Below are 25,054 nucleotides of genomic sequence, written 5' to 3'. Positions count from 1 at the left end.
TGAACCATTCTACCCAGTTCTAACCCCATCCCAAATAACAAAGTTCATTCTGAAGACCCTATTCCCAGGGTCACTGGGCCAAGTTTCATGTAGTTCATTAGACTAAGGAACCTAAAATCATTAGTCTGCATTTCAGCAATAATAATCCACAGAGACTGGTCTTATTTCTCATATATGGAGACCTAGGCAAGGCCATTAGATGGAGTCTTTGTCTAGGCACCCATAATTTCAACACCACAAGTGAGAGTCTTACTGAGTATTTCACTCCTATTTCTCTTTTTCCCCATATAATGTCACTGGCAAAGGACAGCCTTATACATGAGCAAAGTAGGTAACTCCCCACCGGGTAAGACACAGGGTGCCTGGAAGGGCTCTTATTCCAAATGTACCTGTCTCCCTGGCTTATCTCAATGCCTAAAATGTCACAATTTTGGAGGAACAAGATCTTTTTATTGACTTTTATGTAAAACTAATGCACGCTCACTGGGAAAAAAAAAATCAAACTATAACTATGGAATAAAACACAAAGGTCCCCTTTTGCTGTCCCTTCAACTCAAACCCACAGGCATTTCCAAAAAAAAAAAAAAAATCATGAATGTAGATAAGTAGTTAGATAATTGCAAAAATGTACTCAGTCTCTTGTCAATAGACATTTGTTTGTGATGTTTATGATTATTAAAAAGGTTGCAATTAATATCCCAACATGTATATCCTTGGGCACATGTGGGAACATCTCTAAAGATAACGTCTTAAAAATGGAATTACTGGGAGAATGTGCATTTTGAATGTTCACAGATACTCGTAGAAATTCTAGAAACCAGGGAACTAAGTTGTAGTGAGTACACTGGAAATTAACTATACCGTGAAGCCTTCCTCACTTGTGCTGCATCCCAGAAAGAAAACCACTTGGGTACATATTCATGGGCATGTGTCGTGCATTCATATCACACCCATTTAATGTGTCCTGGAAGCAAAAGTTGATTGCTGTTGCTTTAAACCATTCTCAACTATTTAAGAGGAGGACTTCAAGACAATGGGTCACTGAACGTGTACCTGGGAGGGAATGTGAGGCCAAGATACATAGTATAGAGATGATGGCATGAGAGGTCCAGGCACTAGATAGCAGAGGTGGGCACTGAGAACGTAGAGGGATGCAACGAGAGGAAAACATGAAGGGAAAAGAGAAAAGTCCAATCCATTCACAAGATTATCTGGAAGTGTTCAAAACCATCTTCTTGGCATTTTCTCCGTATCAGAGACCTCTCACAAGACAGTGGAATAAGGAGAAAGAGAATTAGACTGAAGGAGTTTGAAACATTGCCACGGGAGGAGAAAGTGAAAGTTCCAGAATAGTTGTCTCTGCCTTATGGAAAAAGAGACAAAAAGTACCTGGTCCCAGTGTTAGTTTCTTCCTTCTCTCCCCCTCCTCTAAGCTTTCTGAGAGCCACAGTGAGAAATCATGAACTGACACTCAAGTCACTTCATGTATTGTCCCTCTGACAGATGGTGTAAGCAATAGACCACTATCAAGTTTGCTGGCCTCACCTACACCACCCTCCCCGCTCTGGTGTTTCTATACAGTGACTGCTAATCTCCTTTCCATTTCTGTACCTTTGCATATACTGTTCCCTGTGCCAGGAATGCCCTTTGACTAATCCATTATACCCCTTCTCTGGGCCAAAAACTATCATTCTTCATGTTTAAACTTAAATGCCAAGTCTTCAGGGTTGCTGCCCTGACCCCACCCACACATTTTCCCCAAGGCTAGTCATTTCTTTCCATTAAATATTTTCAGAGCACTGTGCCCCTTCTATCTCAATAAGATTAATAATCACTTGTGAAATTGCTTATGTCTAGATGAAAGAGCCACAAGAGAAGAAATAAATCTGTCTTGAGCACGAATGTGTCTATACCACGGCATAGAACCTAGCACACAGTAGGAACTGTGTAAATACTGTAGAATGATGATCAAATGAACGGATGGACAGACAGCTACAAACCACAGTGATCAAAAGAGATAGGGTGTTGTGTCAGAGAATTTGAATAATCCTGAATCTGAACAATCAATTTCTGAATGTTAGGAGTTAGCTATGGAGTTGAATTAGTTTGACAAAAATTTAAACATAAAAACATTTAGAAATCACCATGAAAATTAGTGAATCTCACTGGTAGTAAGAAAACACTGTTTGTATAATCACTTAAAATATTTTTTAAATAAATATATCATTTTTCTGAGGCATTGACTGAAAGAGATTAAAGGCATTTAAATGTAAATACATTTAGGGATGCTGGGGTAGCTCAGTTAGTTAAGAATCTGCCTTTGCCTCAGGTCATGATCCCAGGGTCCTGGGATCAAGTCCCACTTTGGGTTCCCTGCTCAACTGGGAGTCTGCTTCTCCCTCTCCTTATGCCTACCCCCAGCCCCTGCTTGTGCTCTCTCTCTCTCTCTCTTTCAAATAAATAAATAAAAATCTGTTTTAAAGAATATAAACACATTTACTAAAATATTTGTTTGATGACAATGAAAGATTGAAAGGATTTTTGTATTGTTTATGTATTAGAGCAAATGAACTATTTTAAACAATTTAGTTCACAGCTTTCCAATTACAAGAGAATTAACTTTAACATTTCTGGAATGATAGTATTTATTTGATATGTGCTATTCAAGTTAAAATTTATCTTCACTATAAACTCTTGAAGCTTATTTAACAAAAGACATTTTATCTAAGGTACTCGAATATATTATTTGTAAATAAAATATTCCTCTCTGATAAATATGTAATTAGCCCTTTCACCCTTGTTAATATACTATATTTTTCACCTGAAAAGTTGGAATGACTTAAAACTCTCCATGTAATTACATAATTAGGTGTTTTCTTTAAATGAGGATCATATGCTCAAACAAGAAAAGGTCTGTTTTATCACACCAATATATAATCAAACTGTAGACATTCCAATAAAAAAGTTCAGGCCAAAACTCATATTAAATATGCTGAAAATACACAGAAGATGCCATTTAGGTTTTAGGCTAATGAGAATTTGGTAAACATTACATCAACTAACTTTACTAGCAAAAGACTCACCTAATATTGCATAAATCATAAGGATTATATAGTTGGTGATGAAATAAAAATAAGCCTCAAAAACATAAAAAAAAATCAACCCAAAACATTTTAATTTATTATAGATTTAGGTCTAACTTTTGAAATTATATTCTAATCAACATTAGAGTAGTCAATCATTATCTTGATCTCAATCTAAAGTTATGCAATTTCTCTTAAGCAGTAAAAATTGGATTATTCATAATATTTTTGTAAAAGTAGATTTTATAATATCACAGCCAAAGATTTCTTTGTGGGTAAATATTTACTCATATTACCATTGGTCCTCTTTTCAAAAAACCTTTACCTTTTGACTTAGAATTAGGGATGGATACCAGTTTCATTAATTTTCCAAGAACTAAATCAGAAAGAAATTAGAGTTTTTAGATTTATCGTTTTAAAAATCAGATGAAATGTTTATTTTTATGAGCAGCAAAAAGAATGACTGAATCTTAAGAATTAAAATCTATTTTTAAAAAAATCTATCATATATGGCCTATTGAGAAATCCATTTGTTTTCATAAAGAGTGAAAACAGAGCACCAGGCTAACAATAGACATCTATTGCACCAAACCACAGATAATCCATATGCTGTTGTCTTCCGTGGTTTAAATATGCTCCATGTTCTTTTCACCCTAAACTCATTTGGCTTGAGTTGTTGATCAAAGAAAGTTATGCATGAGAGACCATTCTGTTCAGGAACGAGGGTCTGTCATGCCCTGAAACATCCTTGTGATTTATAATATATGAACTCTGTGTGAAAGAGGTAAATAAATTAAGGCAATTTGAAAACAGAGGGAAAACATGCTCTGTATACGATTTATTGGTCACACAACCATGAGTATTATATTCTAACCCAATTTTAATTTCTAAAAATACTTGAATAACGTGAACAGAAACTGTCCTAAATATAACACACACACACACACACACACACACATGCATCAAACATAATAAAATTACACTGGAGAAATAATTTTTCTGCTAATGTACTTTTTAAATATGAATTTGATTCTTTCACGTTCTTATGGGTGCAGTTGGGTAACTTGTCCCTTGTTATATTTTTCATTTTTACTTGGATTCCTGCAAGCAATTTGCAGTTTATCAAAAACTCGAAGCCAAAATATTCTCTCTGCTAAACTAGGAAGTTTAAACCACCCCAATGAAAAGCAAAGAGAGAGAGATAAAGGGATCTCAGTTCCGTTCAGGCTGTTCTTGGACATCAGATTAAAATAATGGGCCCCTTCCTTTGTAGAAAAGAGAAAGATGATATGTAAGCAAAGGACAACAGAAATTTGGGGGATAATTTCGCAGGTCCTCCTAAGTTAAGATGATATAATGACTTAAAGTTTGTTTCCCGAAAAATTTTGAATGAGAACTCAGATGAATTCATGGTCATAAGTAAATGACAAAGTTTATTTCAAGCCAAATACAAATAAATTATTTGGGAGCTTCTCATAATTTAAGAAAACTTTGTACATTCTTCCTCTCCTTTACTATGGAAAATCACATGAGTTTGGGGTAATCAAAATAAAATTAGAGATGCATGGCTTGCACATATTGTTAAAGTAGGAAATGTCCTAAAATTTTAAATGCTCAGTTATTCTCATGAGTTGGCTCACCTTTTCCCAAATAGAATCTGAGAGAGTTAATTAAGAAATATAATCAGGCTTTAAAAGAAAGCTGAAAAAAGCTGGATAAAGAGAAAATGAGAGTAGAGAAATAAGATGGTATCATAACTAACACGTGCTGTGTGAATCACGCATGTTTGTATACAGTTTCCGGAATTACATTGTGAATTTGATTCTGAGCTTCCTAACATCCAAAGCAAACCTGCAACAGCTCAAATCTACCCAGTCATGAGTCAGGACTGATTTTCCAAGAACTAAGAAAAATTCCTTCCCTGAATCTTCATAGAAAAGAACACTAGACACATGGTAACACCTTCCACCATGTTTGGTACAGTGCCAAATTTCCATTCATAAAAGAACTCTACACAAGGGCAAGTCCATGTCATCCCACTTGTACTTTCTAATAAACTGGATGGATTCAAGGATGAATTATTAACTGCCATGAATCAATAGACTGCATAGCCTTTAGGCAAGCCACATAATATTGCAACCAAACTTCTTAAGAATGAAAAGAGTCGGCTCAAGTTTTTATTTGTTTAGTTGGGTTTTGTTTTGTTTTTTTTTTTTTTTCCAAGCTGAAACCTGAGTGCAGGCATTCCTTTGCAATGAATAGGAAATCCATGGGCTTTGACGATCATCCAAAAAGTGAGCAAGGTATTCAGCATCTTCTTTTTAAAAATGTAGGCTTCTGACCTAGATATGTGGAAGAAATGGCCATTCAGTTTCCACAGGTACTATCTGGCCTTACTGGATCAATTCTAAAAGATTGGAATGATGCATTCTCCTGCTGATAAATTACAACTGATTGCAGGCACCCACCATACAAAGGAAACCATGTCAGATAACTTAAATCTGCAGATATGAGAAAAAAAAAATATGGTATTTTCAATGGCCCTTTCTGACCTCTCAGCACTTGGGAATTTTTCCTCCCATGTCCCTTAGGCATTTAAGACTTGGTTACTACACCATTCATTATACAGTATGATAAACGTCTGTTCATTTTTCTGTCTGGTTCCTAGGTAGGAACTATGTATGTTGGGTTGGTTTTTGTTTTTGTTTTTGTTTTAGATTTTTATTTATTTATTTGACAGAGAGAGACACAGCGAGAGAGGAAGCACAAGCAGGGGGAGTGGGAGAGGGAGAAGCAGGCTTCCCACTGAGCAGGAAGCCCGATGCTGATCTCAATCCCAAGACCCCGGGATCATGACCCCAGCCAAAGGCAAAGGCTTAATGACTGAGCCACCCAGGCACCCCATGGAACTATCTATGTTTTATTCACTTCCGTATCCCTTCCAGGGCTATGTCACATTGTAGACATGCCTTAAGTATCTGTCAAATGAATGAATAAATATCTTCTGGGCTAATTACAAATATTAGAATGAAATAATGTGAAAATGCATGACTTATAGTAGGTATTCCATAAATGTTTCTTTTCCTCAGGTTTTTGGCAAAGGAAACTCGAGCAATTTTCCAGCGAGTTTTCCAAAGTCTAGGAGAAGGAGAGGCCATCACACATCTCTCTGATTTCACCATGTTTTGCCTTAAAGTTTATCATGCCAGTATTGTATAGAGCTTTGAATTCAGACCTTGATTTCCAAACCTGGCTCAGTCAATAATTACCTAAGATCTGAATTGTCTACGTCTGCATTTTGTCATCCGTAAGACGTGAATGATATAGATACCTACTTATTTGAGTTATTATCTGAGAAATATACAAGATAGTGCACTTACAGTGTTTGGCACACAACATGTCCTAAATGACTGTTGATCGTCATTGTCTCTGTTCCTGAGGGCACAACTGCCACTACTTCTGTGGTCTCTCAGTCTGGTCTTTTTCTCTCCATCAGTCCCTGGACTAAGTGTACAATAGCCATACCACCGTGAGAACAGAGATAGTCCAGAGATCCAACCCATACCTCTTAGAGGGGGGAGCTTATATGTTTAGGAGGGGGATGAGGAAGGATGAAAAGATGAAAATGTCTGAGCTTCTACTCATAGAGACAGGGTAAGAGCAAACAAAGGATATAAGAGTTGGAAAAAGGAAAGCACTAGTGAATCTCCCTAGTGAATTTACACATCTGAGCCTTCCACAGACTCACTTTGTACTTTATTCTCTGCCTCTCTTCTTGAAGAACACACAAAGACTTTAAAAAAAACCCTGTTTTTCCTAAAAACCATGCAACCCACACATAACTGATATTTCTATACAAAATGAATGCCATGGACTTATTCCTCTCTTTTAAAAAAAAAAAAGCATATATGTTAGAGCAAAGCATTTGCAGTACTAATAAAATTCTGGCTTGAATAATCAATTTTGAGTCTGTTTAATATTTTCAGAAATATATTTATTCCACAAAGCAAGATACAATAAACTATTTGATCCCTGTTGTATTCACCTATTATCAGTTATAAACTGTATCATATGGCTGCAACAAAGTATTTCTGAATGAAACAATGTCCTGGGGCATATTCTGGCTGGAGAGACTAGAAGGCACCTATGCTCACCACTATACCACCAACTCCAGCCAGATGGAGAAATCAGATTCATCCTCAGGTTTAAAACATGAACTCAAAGTCCCCAGGATAGTAGGGCAAGTACCAAACAAGTACTTGAGCACAAGAGCAGTGACTGTCTTCACAGGATCCAAAATACTGTTTGCTATGTAGTTAGTCCTTCCCTTATATCTACTATTTAACTAAGCTGGTAATGAGTGAACAATGGACCTAGAAAAATGGAAATTCATTGAGGACACAAGTCCAAACTCTTCATTTTATGCATAAGGAAGCTAAAATTTTTTGAGGTGATTTGCCTGAATTCACATTTTTAGGAAAAGCAGTCTTATGCACACAGTCTTTCAAACTTCACTTGGTGGAACAAAAGTGGACCTTACACCTGGAACACTTTCTTATCAAGAGATAAGAATCCTCCTAATCTATGCTGGGTTTATAATCCTGTGTAGAAAAGTGTTTCCATGTTTCAGACTCAACATGTGCTCCTTTGTTCTACTTAATCATGTGCCACCTATGGCATCTGGCCAACCCCACTACTCTATCTACCTTTTGTGGGGACAGGATGAGGTCTTCTTGCTGCAGAGCAAGAGGGATGTGAGCAGGACAACAGCCCTACACTGGCTGCTGGGAGGGACCCATTGATCATGGAAACTCGATGCCCACTACTGATTGTGCTCTGTGTCTCCTCTAAGTGAGTGAAGTGTTGTTCTTTCTGGTGCTTGACTGCACTGTATTTTCCTTGGTAACTGTGATTCCAAGATGCAGGGGACAGAAGCTCTCAGACTTTTATTTTGGGTAGTAGACAATAGATAGCACTTGCTCCACATGCATATTATTGGTTTGCAGAATCTGATATGGTAGGTAGTTCCCTATGGTTGTTTCCTCCCAGTATTTATGCCTCTGTGCAGTATCTTCCCTATTAGTATGGGCTGGACCCAGTAACTTGTTCTAACTCATAAAATACTGCAAAAGCGATGGCATGTCACAACTGAGATTGGCTTGCAAAAAGACTCTGGCTTCTGTTTTACTCACCTTGCTCTCCCTCTCTTGTTCTCTCACTTGACTCTGCTCAAGAAGCCAACTGGCATGTTGTCAGTTCCCTATGGAGAGACCTATGTGGATACAGCCAGAGAGAACAGCCAGTGAGAAACTGAGGCCCTCCTCAAATCAACAATCACAAGGAATAGAATCTTGTTAACAACACACGAGTGACCTTAGAAGCAGATCTTCCCTAAGTCAGGAGTTCAGATGAGACCACAGCCCAAGTCAACACTGTGATTCCAGCTATGGGAAAGACGATGAAAACAAGAACCCGGGTAAGATATTGGTGGACTCCTGTCTGGCAAAAACCATGAGATCCTAAGTTTTTACTCCTTAAAGTCAGTAATTTTTGGAGTAATTTATTATACCACCATAGATGACTGAAACATCAGTAAGAGGATTGGACCTGAGTGTTTTTCTGCTTCAACATAGACAAATTTGTTGATGATGCTTTAAAAACTATCTCTGAGCATTATTTTCCCAGTTACTTCTATTTTTCTGCATATTTTCCATTTATTTTAAAACTTCCTCTTTATGAAGTCAAACTGTGTATTTCACTACCAAGAATTTTTTTTTTTATTTCTTTTACTTCTGTTGGCAAATTTCAGGACCAGTCCTGTACTCTCAATTATAGACAATGGAAGCGAGGCACAGTGTGCCAAAATGTATATCCAGAGACCATTTTATTAGATACATGTCAGATACATCTAATTTAGAACTCCATAAAGACTCAAACAAGCTGAAAAACAAGAAATAGAAAAGATCTAACATTTCCTCATAGGATATATACCTCCTTCTTCATTTCCCACTAAAGCTGTGCTCTTCCCTGTTTTCACCAGACCTTACATTTAGTCTGGTAGTTTGAGGCTTCCAGGTAGGAATTCTGGGTTTCCTCTCATTGATTTCGTATCTAACCTTGGGCAAGTCCATTAGCCTTCCTGTAATTCTTTTTTTCCTTCTCACAAATAAAAATAATACATCTTGAGAGAGAATTTAGAAATCTTTGGAGAAAAATTATTGCTAGAAAAAAATCTGTTCATTTATCCTGCTTATTATATTATATTATATTATAATAGAAATTCATGACATTGTATCACTATGGTTATCATCATATTCAATTGCTACATCAATTCTTTTCCCTATGTGTTCTGTATACTATTTACCACACTTTAACCCAAGATGTATAAAAGCAGATTTTATCTGTGGTGATAATGTATCAATATAGTATATCAATTAAGAAGTTAAGAATTGTGATCATGATACATTTTTGACCATGGTTGGCCTGTTAAGAATTAGCATATTATTTTAATATTAATAAATAATAGTTGGTTTTTAGAATACTTATTGTTCAGATCATTCCAAAGTGACCCAGTCCCTTCATTTATCATATTTTTTTGAAAAGTAAAGAGCCAGAGAATAAATGAAGTTTATTGTTGTAAAGGGAGATAAGTATGGATTTTAATTTCCTTTTAAATACTTCAAAAAAGCAATTCTTGAAAAACATCACCTCAGTTCATATAACCAGTGTATTGATGTACAATATATCTGATTATATGAAATATCATCACAATGCAGTTTAGTTTTCTCTTCCTCTACCCATGGAAAATGTATTTAGTAGAAATAGTTTTTTCTTTCTTCTTACTCATGACTTTTCTGGTCTAACTTGAGAAAGAGAACATCCTACAATCACACGTCAAAAGCCAAGTTTAGATTAAGGCAAAAGTGTCCCGGCTCTGATAATGGTCATAACTTCATACTTGATTTAGAGGAAAACTTTCCTCTTCCCAGGATCCTAGGTGTAGGTTTGGATTCTACTGTGGGCCGACCATTACTGTAGAGGAAGGCATATGGTTCCTCCTCTTTCTTTCTACCTCATTCCTCCTAGTTGTTTCTGACCCATTCCAGGGGCAAAAGCAGGGAGGAGAAGCAGGATGTTCCTGGCCAGGACTATTAGAAGCTGCCTTGGTGCTCCCGGGGCTACTGTTGTTAAAACTGACTTTCTCTCACAGGTTTTCTGAGCCCGCCTTGCTTTCCTGAGGCACAAGGCCCTGGTGCCAGAAGAACACAGGCTGATCCTTTTGTCTGGCTGCTCCTGACATTCACTCCGTTTCATCCCTTCTGGAGTCCCACACCTGAAAATCCCTTTTAGGTAAGATCCCTTTCGAAAAGGACCTAAGAGTTAGGTTAAGAGTTTCCCATCTACTCCCTGATATTCTCTCAAATGTAACCCTACTATTAGAAGATCATGTTTTGCACTCCCAGAGGCAGCCCACAAATCTGTGGTCCCAAGTCCTTAATAGGAGTCAGGACCCATTGTGGCACATGTCTGCAAAAGACATGTTCCACACTTTCCAAGAGGTCCATTGAAGTGCCCTCACTAAGTTTGGTAATCAGAGGGATATGTCTTCTACCTTCCCCTTTGTCAGAAGATCCCAGAGCTCAGTTCCCTCTGAGCAAGTTCTCGTTATAAAATCTTCGTCAGCCAAAACCTTTTTATTCCCCTGGAATGGATGTGGACCAAGAGTAGTGAGGCTGTCTTTTTAACTCAGTTCCTAGAAGAAGTTGGAAAAATCATATCAATTGTAACTTGCTTCTTCATCAAAATTTCCAACTTAACATTTCTAATAGAATTAGCTAAAGTCTAATGAAAAATTCGAGTGGTAAGTAGATCCATGATTCTATAAAACTCAGATGCTCTCATGTGTCCTTGGACATTGAAAGTTGCTCTACTGAGAACATACACATTGAAAAAGACATAAGGTTAGTACATACTTCTTTGAGCCGATTACAGGATAAACATAAAAATGTCCCCTTCTGACACTTTAGATACCAAGGTTCAGCCTCGGTCAAAATCTTATGGCTAAGTTATAAATTGCAGGAAACATTACTCTTGTAGCATTGACACAGCTTAAAAGGGAGCCGCTGAGGAGGGCAGTGGGAAAAATAAGGAACATATCCACCGCCATGCAAGAGCAAACTATGAAATGTATCTAACAATGCATTTTTCCTCAAATTATAATGAATGTTTTACAGGGATCATATGTTGGCAGACTCATTGCTAAAACAATACATCATTCAGGACACCATTTTAAAGCTGATTTAAGTAATCATAAACAGGTTCTTGAGAGTTCCCATTATCCTACTTAATAAACCACCTCAAAACTCAGTGGTTTAGGACATAAGCCTTCATTGAATCAAAATTCTATAATCGAGGCTGGTCTCAGGAAGGTGGTTCTTCAGAAGAAGTCTAAGTCATGATCACTCATGTGGCTATAGTCATCCAGTGGTTGTAATTGGAAATACAAGATGGCCTCATTCCCATGTCTGTCCCCATGGCTCAGATGGCTGGAACAGCTGGAAATATGCTGGCTATCTCTCTCAGTTCACATGATCTCTGAAGCACAGTGGCCAGAATTCCTTGTGTGGGAGCCTAGGATTCCAAAAGAATATGGCTGAAAGCCACCAAGTCTCTGAAGGCCTCCACACAAGACCGGCATGTCCTCAATTTTACCACATTCCGTTAGTGAATACAAGCCATAATGCCAGCTCAGATGCCGGAAGATGGGAAATGGACTTTCCTTCTAGATGGGAAGAACGGCAAAGGATTTATAGACATCTTTATTCACAACTTGAGTGTTTAAAGAAAACAGTAAACTTTGTTGTCTGTTCACTAGGATACTAGGATCAATGTTGATGAATACTGTCTCTAAAATGCTGGCCAACTGATGATCTCAGAAATCAATTTCAGCAACATTTATCTGAAAAAAGGAGAGAGATTTCATACAAACAGATGGTGATACTATGTGTGAGACCTAGGGAAAAAAATAAAATACATACATAAGGGATAACTAATACTGAAAGAGGCAGATTGCATTTCTAGCCATCTCCATCTCTACTTTTCTTACACATTATCATCATCTCAAATATCGCAAGCTCTGGCACCCTAAAATATCCCACTAAGTCCTTAATCTCTCATTAACCCATCCTCCATGGGGCACCTGGGTGGCTCAGTGGGTTAAAGCCTCTGCTTTCAGCTCAGGTCATGATCCCAGGGTCTTGGGATCGAGCCCCGCATCGGGCTCTCTGCTCGGCAGGGAGCCTGCTTCCTCCTCTCTCTCTGCCTGCCTCTCTGCCTGCTTGTGGTCTCTATCTGTCAAATAAATAAATAAAATCTTTAAAAAAAAAAAAAAAACCCATCCTCCTATTCATCTGTTCACTGTGCTAGACCTCAGAGATATAAAAATAAACCACACACAGGCAATCCCTTCAAGAATCCCACAATTCTGGAATTACAACAAAAGTTTAGGAATGATCTAGCAGAGATAAAGAGGGCTCTGGAGGCCCATGGTGTTAGATTAAATTCCTAGAGTCCATAATCCAGTCTTTTGAGAGACGTGTAGGAGTCTGCTGGGCACATAAAACACGTACAAAGTCAGGGAGGCAAGAAAAAATTTTAGTGCTCAGAAAACGGAGAGTAGTTCAGTGTGAAGAAAGGACATAGTATGTATAGGAAATAAATTGATGATAAGACTGGAGATATAAGTGGGATTTCATATGTCATTCTAGGAGACTAAATCTTAACCCATGTAGGTAAGGAGCCATAAACAGGAGAGACCCCTCCAAGCTATCTAGTTTTTGAGGTCATTTTCTTTCTTTCTTCTTCCTGAGCACCACCGGTCCTAGTATGCTCCCCTCAGTGAATAACGCTATAGACAGATAGTACATTACATGGTTCTCAGTGCTATCAGATGTCATTTAACTACTGCTTTTTAAAATCTTTTCCTAATAGTCAGCCTTAGATGATGGGGACACTCTGGGTATTTATGCACAGAGGTCCAGTGTGTAGGTTTTCCTGGAGGCAGTTGTTAGAATTATTAATGTCCCACATAGAACTGGAATCAGTACAATGGAGGCAGGAAAAGAGAAAGAAGCAGATAAAATAAAGAGAAAGAGAGGGAAATGTGACATGCCTTAATGTCAAAGGCATAAAAATCAATTCCTTTGTTCTTCTCAGTGAAATACAGAGATGGTTGTTTAACACCCCAGCAGAACAAACACAATGTGTGCAGTAAGAGTTAGTAAAGGATTAACCAAGGAGGGCAATTCATAAAAACTAAACTGTAATTTACATTCATTAACATAAGCCATATCTGTTGCCTACCAACTATATCCCCGACACATTAACAGACACGAGCTGTATGTATCATGACAAATGAAATAAACCTGTTTCTGCTCTCTTGGTGCTTACTGTTTTTCTCCCAATTGGCGTTTGATGGAAATTTGGGAATTCACCGTCAAGACCTGGTTTTCTTACTAACAAAGTGATAGGTAAGGAATGGCACTTTTCCTAAGGACCATAAGAATTAACAAAAGCTCCTCCTAATCTTGGGTTGGCTGAGATGCTGTTAGGACTTACACATTGCCACTACATGGGGTTGTTCCTTTGTCTGGAATAGAAGGCAATGACTTGACTAGAAGAGGGGAAGATCAAGAAATTTATCATTGAAGGCTGGTATGGAACAAGGCTGAGGACTGGGGCTTCTCTTCTGTCCCCTGTAGGAAAGAAGACTTCCTCCAAGTGTTATGTTATTGCAGACTTACACCTATAGTATACAATGGCAAGATGAATGCGATCATTAGGAGCACACTGTTCTCTATCACACATTAACCAATGGAAATTACATAATATTAAATGTCTTAAATGTCTCAACTCAAGAAGTATACAATTCTTCCCACTTCAAATGGAATTTAGAATCCAGTTTTAGTTTATTCTTTGTTTGGAACTCAGTCCCTGATTTAGGTACAACTCATTGCAAAGTCCTGTTTGCCCAGTGATGAAAGGTTAACTTTAAGGCGATGGTTCTAGAAAGCATCTTCCAATTCTAACCAAACTGCAGGACCCACAAAATTGGAAGCTCAATTTTGATACTTTTTAGACATAGAACTTCGGGATACTAGATGGTTGAGAGCTTGACGCTTAGGGCATCAATCAATGAAATGTATTGAAGGACAGAGAAGATCTTGAAAAAACCACCCTCCTGGACCTTGATATCTAAACCAACACATGGGACTTAGAGGTCCCTCAGAATTCTTCAGAATTCTCACCTGTAGGCTTCTCACCTCCTTCAGTTTATCCCACTTTGCTTGGATGTAGTCAAAAAGACCTGTGGCTGCTTCCCCACCAGGCATTATATATGAATAATCTATTCATTTTGGAAAGTTTGGGAACACAATGAGAATTTAATGACTCTGCTAAGATCCATTAAAATAAGACTATCATAAGACATTTTATAAGATTTTCATTTGTACTTCCAAGCTCTTTAATCTAGCTAATTTAGTATAGGACTCCATGCTGGAAGCCAAACTTGTAATTTGGAAGTAAGATGGGCTTTTCAATTTAAAGTCCCCCCCCCACCCTTTTTTTTATTACAGCCAAATGCAACCTGCTGTTTTAAGATTCTCTGGATTATAAACATTTATGTCCAATCCTCTTTTTAAATTATTTTCTTTTCCAAACTTTAAGAGGCTAGACCCATTAAAAAAAGTTTAAAATTTCCTAAGTCTTAGTTTAGGAGGAAGAACAAAAATGGCTTCTACTATTCAACCTTTTGCACGTACAAATTCAAGGTTCTGTTTTTACAGAAGAACCTTTTTCCAAATTTATTTCCAGCTACTTTTGTTTTCCTTGAGGGACCTTTGAAACACTATATTGCTACTTTTCATGTTTTTTATTTGCCCTGTGGAACAATAAAAGCTCAAAGGTTCATAAATATGCATTCTGTAAATGTATTATGCTGACAAAGTGTTGCTCAGATAGCTGTTTTTGCCTTTGGGGAATGAATAAGTTTACAGCATGCTTGAAGAGAGAAAAGAAAAAAGAAGGGGAGTAGAGGAAATGGAAAGAGGAGGAAGAGAGAAAACTGGGGATAAACAACAAGGAGGGGGAAGAAGTGAGGGGGAAATTAAAGAGCCACAACAACAAAGGAGCGGAAAAAGGAATCCACCGTGATGAAAAATGCAAAAGCAAATTAAAGGCGAAACTACGGTCGTATTTTATAAACGTTTTATAATGTTGAGGAAGAAAAAGAGATCTGTTTTTCTTCCAAAGATCTGAAGTTGGGTATTTTCCCCCCAAAATGATTTGAACTGAGCAACACGCCGCTGTACCTATATTCTCATTTGTGTCAGGCTTTTCTTAAAATAAAATTTGAACACAAGGTCTTTGTCCTTATTAATTCTAATTCCCCCTGGAATGAATCTAGTTCTGCTTCATTCAACTCAAATTAGATAAACCACAGGTCTGATGATCATCAACATGTGAGGAATGGAAAGAGGAACACATTTCAATGACCGAAGTGAGAACACCTAAATACACTAATCTCTAGCGAACTGTGCTAATGAGTGTAAGTGCAGATATTAGTGAACGAAAGCTCTGATTTGGATTAAGTTTGTCAGGTGTAGAAATAATTATTGGTTAGTCCTATGTTACCAGTTTCTGTTCTCATAAGAATTAACTGTGCCATTTAGAAATTCTTCACATTTTTGAAACAAAAAATTGTCATACAAAAAATGACTAAATGGAAAAGAAATGTGAACAAAATAACATCTTTAACTTAAAGGAACAAATGTCTAAGAAATAGTAAAATTACTAGGGATGAAACGGACAGAATATCTCACTGGGCAGTCTCTCGTCCATCAGTAACTATTACCAACTATTAGTTTTTAGATTTTATGTATTTGACAGAGAAAGAGAGAGAGAGAGAGTAAAAGCAGGGGGAAGAGCAGAGGGAGAGGGAGAAAGAAGCAGGCTCCCCACAGAGAGAGAAGCCTGATGCAGGACTTGATCCCAGGAATCTGGGATCATGACCCAACCCGAAGGCAGATGCTTAACTGACTGACCCTCTTAACAACGGCTTCATGACATATTTTTATCACTGAAAATGATCAGTGAAAATATTAAAAAGTAGCTAGTATTCTAAATTTAAATTTTAAAAGATGAGCAGTTTATTTAAAATATTTCATCATCAAGCTAACTACCTATTATATATCTACTTCACATCCTACTTCACTGTGGAATTCTCAACCATCATTGGTTAGATAAAAGCTCCTTCCCAATCTACGGCCTTCAACATGTTGCTTCCTCCAAGATTTCCTCAAAATTCCACAATTATGCAGTCAAAATAATTCTTTGATACTTTACATAATTTATTATTTTGTTTGTGTTTCTGTTCAGTTTTTCAGTGGGTATTGAGAGCCTGGCATTATGTCCAGCAATTTTCTGAGGAGTTTCCCATCACATAGAGATGACACAGTAAATATAACAGGATGTGCTATGTGCACTGAGAGAGGGAAAGAGAGATCCAAAATGCAACGGGAATTGCTTAATTCTGCCAGGGAGGAGCACAGAGATGATGATACTGAACTAGGCCTTGATGGTTCATCAAGCAGAAAAATGGGGTAGAGGCACAAACAAAGGCATCAAGACATAAAAGGAGGTGTGTGGGGGAGAAGGCAGTTAGATGATATGTTTGAAAGAATGAGGAGCAAGAGCAACAAGGCTGTGAAGGCCATTTGGGAAAAACCCTATAAGCCAGGCTGAAAGTCGGCTTATCCTGTGGCTTTCAAAATTCTGACCACCAGGCAAAAAAGAAATACTTAATATATGCAGCCCAGTATATATGCACTAAATAAAGGAAAAGTTTCACAAAACCGAACTTACCCTTCCAATTTGTAAAACACTAATATTTCTATTTAATTTTATTCGATTTCATTTTCTGAAGGTCCATTATAACCCTCCAGATTGACCATGACCTCAATCTGAAAGAAAATTTGCTATAGGCAATTGGTTTTAAAATGTGGATAATACATTGGATCCAAGTTTTAGAAAGAAAAATAATGACAGAAGAGAGATGGTTTGGAACATGGAGGAAATGAAATCAGAGAGTCTGGGAAGGACAGTGGGTAAAGTGGTCTGGGCAAAGGATCTAGAGTTAAAACAGCAAAAAAGCAGAGTATTTCCTAATGTCAGATTTGAAGAATTAATTCATACTAAGGGTTGGGGATTTGTTCCATGGCTACTCCTGGGATTATTTTCCTTTCAAAGCAGGCCTTTAAGAGAGAGAGTTAAGACAAAGGAATAGCTCTTCAATAAGGAGATAACTTGGGAGCATATCCTCCTGGAGCTACCGAAATTACTTCCTTAGGGGAGTCCCTGGGATGTGATTCTGGCTTTAACTATGCACAGTTGGGGGTGGAGCGGCTGGTACTAGAAATAGGTATTTACAAGTAGGATGAAACCAGGTGGTCCATGGTTTTCCCCACTACCCCCACCCATCCCTCCACCACCCCACCAGCCCCAGTTTTTTCTCTATAAAGAATCCCTTCTCTCCTCTGTTGGGACAGAAGTCCCCTCTGACATATTGTGAGTGTAAGTAATCTGTCATCTCGATATTTTCTTTTTTTCTTTAAAGATTTTATTTATTTATTTATTTGACAGAGAGATAGAGAGCGCAAGCAGAGGGAGAGGGAGAAGCAGGCTCTCTGCTGAGCAGGGAGCCCGACAAGGGGCTAGATCCTGGAACCTGGGATCATGACCCAAGCTGAAGCCAGCCGCCCAACGCACTGAACCACCCAGGTGCCCCCATCTTAATATTTTCAAATTGCATGTGGAGTGAGAGGACTTGACACACGGAAGGAGGAAGACAGCGTCCTAGCATCCGGGTGTCAGTTCTTTATCACCTCATAAATATTGTATAAATCATGCTAAAACAATATGAAGAAAAAGATAGTCATTGTCTCTACCATCTTAATTATTTCTTCATTTTTTTTTTCTGAGTGGTAGTCATAGGATATATATAATTTGAGTTCCTCATTTCACTACCTTGAACATTTCCGAATTGCTAGATGAGCTTCCTAGAACTGAAGCCAGAGGCATTTTCCAGTTTCCATTTACAAAGCATTTACCAACGTCTCCCACTTTTCTCAAACTCAGCTTCAACGCACACATCCATACAAACCTCAATTTCCAAAGGAAGGAATAAATATGAAATGGGAGATAGAAAACGTGATTCACCTTAATTCTCTCTGGAAATCGGTTCTAGAATTTGAATTCAATACTATGTTTGTATCACATCTTTTCCACTACAGTGCAAGGTTGAGCCATTCCTGCATGTCAAGTAAATGGAGATTTCAAACTAATGCTAAAGTCCATATGGACAAAATACAGTGGAAATTAATTCTTTATTATACCATTTCATCTCGTCTAAATGAGTATTTAGATCAAATGTGAAACCTCCTTGTTAAGCAAACAGCTCTCTTCTCTTCAGGATGCCAGTTTCTTCTTCAAAGGCCTTTTGTTTTATGGGGTCTTCGAGATTTCTCCATTTCATCTCCATTTCATTCACATCCCATTCCCTAAGCCCAAATGACATTCCTTAACAGATGAGCCTTTTATTATAATTTTTTTCTTCTCTCTCACTTTGATTTCATCCCCCTTTTACCTTCTTTCATGCTTTCTGAAGAGAGCCATCCTCTTCTGAAGCAATTTCCTCACAATACTGAGGCTTCTTTAAGGAACACTTTAAAAGCCGGCTTTCATGTGCTCCCCATCCACTGACCTCGAAGAACCCAACAAAATCAGCTACCGCTGTGGTTAAAAACAAATCAAAATGGGCCCCCAAGCATATCTTATTTATTTTTTATATTTATTTATTTATGTGTTCTGCTTTGCATTTAGAAGTTGAATCCAAGAATCTTTCTGGATTGTAGGACAGTCCTGGGCATGGATATTGAAAGGAAATGTTACTAAATGAAGAAAAGGAAAAAAAAAAAGTAAACTGTCACCCAGGATTCTATCAGCCAGGAATCTCTGTTAACAAGGATGTGCACATTTCTCAGTACGCTGATAATCCATTACCATAATGATGGTCTGAGCGACCGCAAGTTCGCAGACGGCTGTCTGAGTAGTCAAAGATCCTTACATGCAGCACAGTTTCACAAAGATGTTCTTAATTCCTTGAAAATTAGTTTTCCCTAGATCCTGTGGGTGAGAAATGTATATAATTTTGTTGTCCACATATTCAGAAACTTTTGTAAAAATCCAAAAAATGAAAACAAAACAAAAACAACAACAAAGAAAACATACCATGTATTGTTTGTGTACAGATTCACTCACTGGCTCATTCATCAATTAAATGATTATGTTTATGTTAGTTTCATGCAAAGCTGTGTGCTAAAAGCTTTAAACATAGAGATCTCCATCCTTCTTTCAGCTTTCTAATCTTCTCTCTAGCACCCACAGTTTCATTCTGTTCCCTTAACCCTGGCGGGTTCTCTCTTCTCTTGCACTGCCTACACCTGCATCAGCTCTGCCTGGATCCCTGTTCTGTCATCTCTTCCCCCTTATAGGTTTTGCCAGGCAGATTTCTACTTCTCCTTCATACTTCTGTCTCAGCTAGGTTCCTTCATTAATACATTTTAAGTTTACATATTTTAACTTTATATATACGCATACACACACACACACACATATGTATGCATTTTTTAATTGTATATGCACGTATGCTGTCCTCAGCCCATTGGAACTGAGATAGGTTTCACTGGGCTTCCTCTATTAGTCTTTTCCACTATGTATTTATATAATAACATAATATATGTCCTACTGTATATTCATACAGTGATAGTGGTATTTTGAACTTCTCATTTACAAAGTATTTACCCATTCCCACCTCTGCCCACCATTTTCTCAAAACCAGTCTTAAATTGACTCATCAGGTACACGTATAACTTAGGTTTAAAAAGAAAAAATTCTTTTTTTTCTAATCAGCAAAATTTAGAGAATTGACATTGGTCTGCCATCAAAAGATTGCTGAATGAATATACTTTTAGAAATTTTAAGTAAAATTAAAGTTTTGTGTTGTACAGATTTTTTAGAATTTTTCCTCATTTAAATTATTTTTTCATTAATCAACAATCAGTGTTAAGTGGATTAGATCAGAGGACTTCTGCTATATAATTATTAATTAAGAAAATGAGAACCAAATGGCGTAAGGCACTTGTCCAAGGATGCCATCTAACATAAATGGGGCCAAGGCTCAGCTTCAAATCTCTGTGGATCCAAAGTCAAAGGCTCTTTCTAATATGCTCCACTTTCTCTTGGTTTATAAAAACAACTTTGGCCAAGACTTACAGTTGCATGAACATAACTATTTCACCTTAATTCCTCTAAAAACACATTGATCTCTACAGGATTAATTCATGTGAACAAAATAAAACCTAAGACCAATTTTTCAAAAGATAGACTTCATTTGCTAAGTAAAATTAAATTATTCTTAAAAAAAAATAAAAGAAGGAAAGAAACCAACTGTTCTCCAGGTGCAATTGAATTTTCCCATTGGGCCATTTCTTTCTCATTTAGAAAATGTAAGCAGTCAATACAGAGCATAACTAAGCCCAACTATTGACCTCAACAGGTCGATATGGATGTTCAATATTAGTCAGACATAGCTCAGTTGTCAAATTTGCACTCGAGGAAAAGATTACTGTTTCAGTTCTTATTACTTATTCCAGGAACCAACTGATTCCCCGTGGTCTTCTATGTAACCTATCTGTCATATTCAAAGCAAAGCCGCCTTCAAATGCAATATTGACCTTAGAGAGCTATCCTGTAGGACAGAGAAATTGTTCCGGTATTCAGCCACAGACTTATCCTAATCCTTGCCAATCACCTTGCTCTAGGGAAACCAGATACGTGCAATGTACCAACCAGACTACGCAGTGGGGGGTCTGAACAGCAACAATGTAATCATATATTTCCTACATTTGTTATTTAATGAAATTTGACTATGCCTTTCATTCCAAAAGTCAATAAATAATTTTAATATTCAACTGAAAAGACTGTAGAAACTGTTTAGATAGACCAATGAAAATGCATGCACATCTTTGGGAAGCAGGAGGATGAAATTTCCTCTTCTACAGGCATTAAATCTCTCATATGTAGCCCTAAGAAGAAGGCACCACGCATCTCTCTTCCCCCCGTTCACAAGCACAAGCATGCACACAGGCACTCACTCAGGATACAACATCAAGGTGATGTATCGGCACGTGGTGAATAATACAGCACAAATTACGTGTTCTAAGAGACAGTCACGACAGAAAACTGCATGACAATGTGACTTACTCTACAAAGAGTAATAGAAAAATTACGTTTACTGTGCCAAATTTTGGAGAAGAAAACAGGCAAGTTGTGGAAAACATTCATGATGGAAAGAAAATATGGGTTCTAAGATGTGTGTCCCCAAAGATCATCTCTTCCCACAGCCCTGCTTGTAAAACTACCTGTCTTCAGTCTGCCTTCATTCTGGATCTCTCAGGTACATCCTATGCTCACCGACGGCTCCCTCCCTTCCAATCAGAATGGGGGAAAAAGAAACAAAAACAAAAACAAGGAATCCCTCCCCAAATAAATCTCCATAACCTCAGCATCTAAGTGTGACACTGGTTAGACATTTCCAGTTTTCACAGTATAGTTAAGTAAAAATTAATCATAAAATAATCTCCTTGACCAGTTCAATGTGATTATGTGAAAGAATATTTGGCAACAAATTGATAAAAGTGAAAAACATGTCAGTTCAGGCTTGTTCCTGCCAGTTCCTTAAGCTACAATGCCGTGTGTTGGGTTTTCACTGGCCATCTAGTGTTGCTGGTAATGAGATAGGCATTGGGACACACGCACATGAGAGATGAGACACAGCTCCAAGCCTCAAAGGGCTCCATGTCTAATGCAAGTGGTGCACATATAAATGTAGCACGATAGCGCAAAATAGGAGCATAAACAAGGTGTGGAAGTGAGTATAGAAAGGATTAAAACTGATCATAAAGAATAAGCAGGAATTTGTCAGTTGAAGAGGAGATAAGAAGCACAGAGACTATTATGTGAAAAGACTTAGAGTAATGAAAACATTTGGTATGGTAAGAAACCATGGAATGGTGGAAAGGACTGGCTGGCAAGAAAGAAGGTTCAGGAAGGGGTGGGGAGAGAGAGGAAGAAAGAGAGGGAAGGAAGGAAGGAAGGAAGGAAGGAAGGAAGGAAGGAAGGAAGGAATGAGGAAAAGTGTTGAGGCTTAGTCGGAAAGACCATATATACATACCATTGAGGAACTGAGTCAGACATTTATCCCAGAGCTTATGACAATGCAGCAGAAGTTTATAAGCTTGGAGAAAGGGGAGACATTATCAGATGTTTGCTGAAGAGAGATCTTAGTACCATATTTGGCCTTAACAGGCACCCCATACGTATTCGATAATGGAAAAGGAATATGAAGCTGTATGGGAGGGGGAATGCCCTGAAGAGAGACTAGTTCTACAATTATTCAACTACAGGTGGGAGAAATAAGAGCATCAAATTAGCCAGAGGGCCTGACCCAGCACATGTTAAAAAGTGTAACTGACCCAACTAGTTTAGAGGTTGGACGTTGAGGACAGAGGAAAGAGAACTCCGGATTTCATGTTTGTGGGTGGCGTTACTTACAATGGAGAGAAGAAAAGATGACAGAAGGATCAAATGTCTATGAGAAAGTTTGTCACTATCCCATTTGTAATGCTATATGTATTTGTGAAATATCCTTAATGTGCCCCCCTGTTAGGTTTAAATTCCACAGATGCCCATGACACATTGCTTGGTACAGACTAGGAACTCAGTTTTATTTGTATAAGAAAGAAAGATGGGATCAAGGCAAGGGGGAAAGAAGGAGAAAGTTGAGAGATAGTGGCTGAAGTGGGAGTTCAGGAGAGAAGAGCACAGGTCAGCAAATAGGATCATTCTCATAAAACTCAGACTTGATTTGAAAGCTATTGAATCAGTGCTGCTGTATAAATGCAGCTTTAACGCCTCCATTCCGATATGGGTTTTGAAAATCAGCAAATTTCTTCCTGGCTGAAGGGCATATTTACATGTATATATTTATTTCCAGCGAAGTTGCATCTACACAATTAATTTTTTTGAGATTCATTTATTTATGAGAGCGAGAATCTCATGAGCCTGAGATCATGACCTGAACTGAAACCAAGAGATGGATGTCTAATGGACTGAGCCACCCAGGTGCCCTACACAATGGATTTTTAAAGTAGTATCTGTAACTGAAATAGTATTCTATCTCAATTTTAAAGCATCTTGAAGATGTAGTGACCAATTAAGGTTTCCTTGTGTTCCCATATGGAGCACCACAATGTCCTCAATAACCCATTTTCAGGATCCCGTTTCAAATGATAACATAGAAGTATTCAGCAAACTGCAGATATTCTAACAGACACAATCTGAGAAATGAAACCCTAAAACCAAAGTTTTCAGGATCTACAACAAACACACCCGTACTGTATTTAAGCAACAACCATTACTGAGTCAATTTGCTGCTTCAATATCGAGCTCATCTCTCATCATTTTGATACTGTCTTTACCAAGAATGTTTCAGAATAAGGAAAGAGATGATTAGCATATCATAAGAAGAAACAAAGAAGGAAAAATTACACAGGGTAAGAAACACTCTGAATGTTTTAATATGTAGAATCAAATATTCTTTTACACTTAACTCAATTTTGTCTTTAATATAGGGCTGACTTAATATGATATGACTGATGTACTCTCCTTATTTCATCTATTGTCATGTTCTTCAATCGCCCGAGCATTCCTTAATCAAAAGAAGAGTTCCTTACCACCCTTGGATATCAAAGGAGAAGGTTTCTATAGCTATTACTGAACCAAAGAATGATTTTTTGAAGAACCTAAGGTGAAACATTGAAAAATCCTTTCGGGATACATCTGAAAAATGCCACATGTGTGTTTCCTCCAAGTAGCTGGTGCAATCCATCAAAAGACTAATAAAAACAGAGGCCCACACTCACTTGATACATGTATTCATTTCTCCTATTCTCTCGCATTTTCTGTGTGGCTGCAGATCTACTCATCTTACTCATGCGGAGTAGAGCAGCACTGGGTAAAAATGCCAGACCTGATTAACGAGTCAGGTGAGGAAATGACCTCTGAAATGCTTTCATTTCAATAAACCTTTTATGCTAAGGAGCCAGGCCAGGGTAGGAAAGACATCGTCATGGTAGAGCAAAAGATATGTAACACGCGAACAATAGTTACGATTTCCCGCATTGAGGCATGTCCTATCTGTGGCCATAATGTCACTAGGTGAAAGTTATTTAATTACTTTGTTCTGGAAACCCCAGCCTTTTTGGTTCAAAAGAAGGCATTTATAAAGCCTACTTGGAATTAAGATAATTAGCACATATCCCATTATTCAAAAGCTCAATCCTGTGAGTATAAATAATTATAAAATTCAATTCAGAAATGACTAGACTTTTTTTTTTTTAACTGTGGCTAGTGAACAGAGTCTTTTTTTTTTTTTTAAGATAGAAACCTACCCATTTGAAAACAGAAGTTGTTAACTTGCTCCTTGAATTTAACATCTGGTAACATTTTCATCTTTTGCAAACTAGTAAAATGTTATAGTATTTTTGACAGTGAGAGTTCAGTGCCAGAAGAAATTTTATCAGTACAAAGAGACTACAAAATAGGTTTCTTACTGGGCCACAGGGTTTCTTAATCCTTATCTTACAACATAAAAAATGCGCTGCGGGGAGGTGCTATTTGCCCATAATTTCTCTAGGAATTAATTTAGGGAGAACTTAATGGCAAAGAATGGGATACCACTATTCCCCTAGACTGCGTTAATGCACGGAGGGAAGTCTGCAGTTGTTTGAATCTTT

Source organism: Mustela erminea, chromosome 17 (genome assembly GCF_009829155.1).
Source record: "Mustela erminea isolate mMusErm1 chromosome 17, mMusErm1.Pri, whole genome shotgun sequence".
Classification (NCBI taxonomy): Eukaryota; Metazoa; Chordata; class Mammalia; order Carnivora; family Mustelidae; genus Mustela; species Mustela erminea.
This window is presented reverse-complemented; position numbering follows the sequence as displayed.